This window comes from Carlito syrichta, unplaced genomic scaffold, assembly GCF_000164805.1.
Source record: "Carlito syrichta isolate Samal-C Ts95f unplaced genomic scaffold, Tarsius_syrichta-2.0.1 Scaffold315847, whole genome shotgun sequence".
NCBI lineage: Eukaryota > Metazoa > Chordata > Mammalia > Primates > Tarsiidae > Carlito > Carlito syrichta.
In genome coordinates this window covers 515,652-517,816 of record NW_007259943.1, presented here as the reverse complement: position 1 = coordinate 517,816, position 2,165 = coordinate 515,652, and positions in this window count along the sequence as shown.

Genomic DNA, 2,165 nt, shown 5'->3' with positions numbered 1-2,165 from the left:
ACTGGAGTGCAGTGGCTGCTCCCGGCCACCGCAGCCTCGACCTGCTGGGCTCTGGCAATCCTTCCGCCTCAGCCTTCCAAGTAACCGGAATTACAGGCATGCGCTACCACGCCCAGCTGATTTTTTGATTTATTGTAGAGATGAGGGCTCGCCAAATTGCCCAGGCGGGTCTCGAACCCGCAGGCTCAGGCAATCCACTCACCTCAGTCTCCCAAAGGCACGGGATTACAGGCTGAGCCACCGAGCCTGGCTCATTGCAGTTATCTTAACGTTATCCTGTGACTGCAAGGATGAATGTTTTTGTTTGTTCTACTTTTCATTAAAGAAACTGTCCAGAGAGATGGTATTTCAAAAAGATATGAATTAAATATAGTATTGAAAGGGTTAATATTTTAAAAATGGGGCTCTGACTCTTATATTTATTGAACATATGAGTTTAATTCATTTGCACAATGATATATATTTATGAGGAGGATGCGTGTGATACACATCAAAAAAGAACAACTTTTTCCATCCTGGAGGGGTTAGAAAACGCTAGAGAAAAGACAAGAGCCTAGTTTTTGCATGCTGAATACGCTTAGGAAAAACGGCATTGTGTGTTTCCCAGAGGATGAGGGACATTTTATGAATTTGCAATTAACTGCACTTGTCTAATGTTTTGATAGCATGGCGAACTGGGCGTTTTAAAGAAAGCCCTTGTAACCGGCCTTGCTTATTGCAGAGGTCGGCTTAGTATTTTTGAGAACTGCACTTTCTCCATGAACTGGAGATGCCACAGATAAGAGGGGCCCAGGCAGTCCCATGATGCAGTTGCTCCAGTCTTTCTAGCTTGGGTGGACAGGTCTTCCCTGGTGACGCTTTGGCTGGGAGGGGAGGGGGCAGGGTTTTGGGTCCTTATGGTGGTCTCTCTCCTGTTGTTTGGTGCTTTTGATGGGGGGGCCCTCCAAGCCTGGCTGTGGGAGGGGAGTAGGTGGGTCAACTGCTTGCTCTTTAGTGGTCGGGGTTTATGCTGTGGCGATGCTTGATCGTGACGCCTTCGCCCTCCGTTTCTGCGGGGCGAGGTAGGCTTGGCTGTTACCTCGTTAACCACTTCCACATGTCCAGGAACAGAGGAGCCAAAAGTTTTCATTCAAATTACTTGAAATTACGATTCCTCCAGTCCCTTTATGCTGAAGGCAGCCTTTGTTTTTAATCAAGAAGCCCCCAGAAATTGTTTATCTAAAATTGGAAACACTGACTTTTAATAGGACGCCCTTGCCCTGGTTTGAGTTGGTTAGGAATGTTTTGCCGAGTGGATACTTTGAGCAAAGGTGGACAATTGCTATATTATTAAAATAGGGTGCGCTAAGTTTTTGATACAAACCCAGTGTGACTAGAACTCAGTGCATGCTCAGTGTTGCCTACAGACATTTTTTTTTTTGAGTTGGAGTCTCACTCTGTCACCCAGACTGGAGTGCAGTGGCCGCTCCCGGCCACCGCAGCCTCGCCTGCTGGGCTCCGGCGATCCTTCCGCCTCAGCCTTCCAAGTAGCTGGAATTACATGCGCGCGCTACCATGCCCGGCTAATTTTTCGATTTATTGTAGAGATGAGTTCTCACCAAGTTGCCCAGGTGGGTCTCGAACCTGAGGGCTCAGGCAATCCACTCACCTCAGCCTCCCAAAGGCGCGGGATTAGAGGCTGAGCCACCGAGCCCGGACTGCCTATAAACTTTGAACTCAGTGTTGCAGCTTTCTTACTTTAATGTGGGGTGAAAATTATAGACAAAATATAAGATTTGCAATCAACGTGGGAATTCATCGTTTATACTGAAGTAATTTCATATGTAAAACTACCATATTTGTGCATACATTTAAAAACAAGTGGCTGGGCTTGGTGGCTCAGCCTGTAATCCCAGCATCTTGGGAGGCCGAGGTGAGTGGATTGCCTGAGCCTGCGGGTTGGAGACCAGCCCAGGCAATGGCGAGACCTTGTCTCTACAAAAAAAATCAAAAAATTAGCCGAGCATGGTAGAGCGCACCTGTAGTTCTGGCTATTTAGAAGGCTGAGGCAGAAGGATTGCTGTAGCCCAGTGGGTCAATACTGGGGTGGCCATGAGCATGGGTGCCACTGCACTCCAGATTGGGAAACGGAGTGAGATTCCAACTCAAAAAAAAAAAAAAAAAAA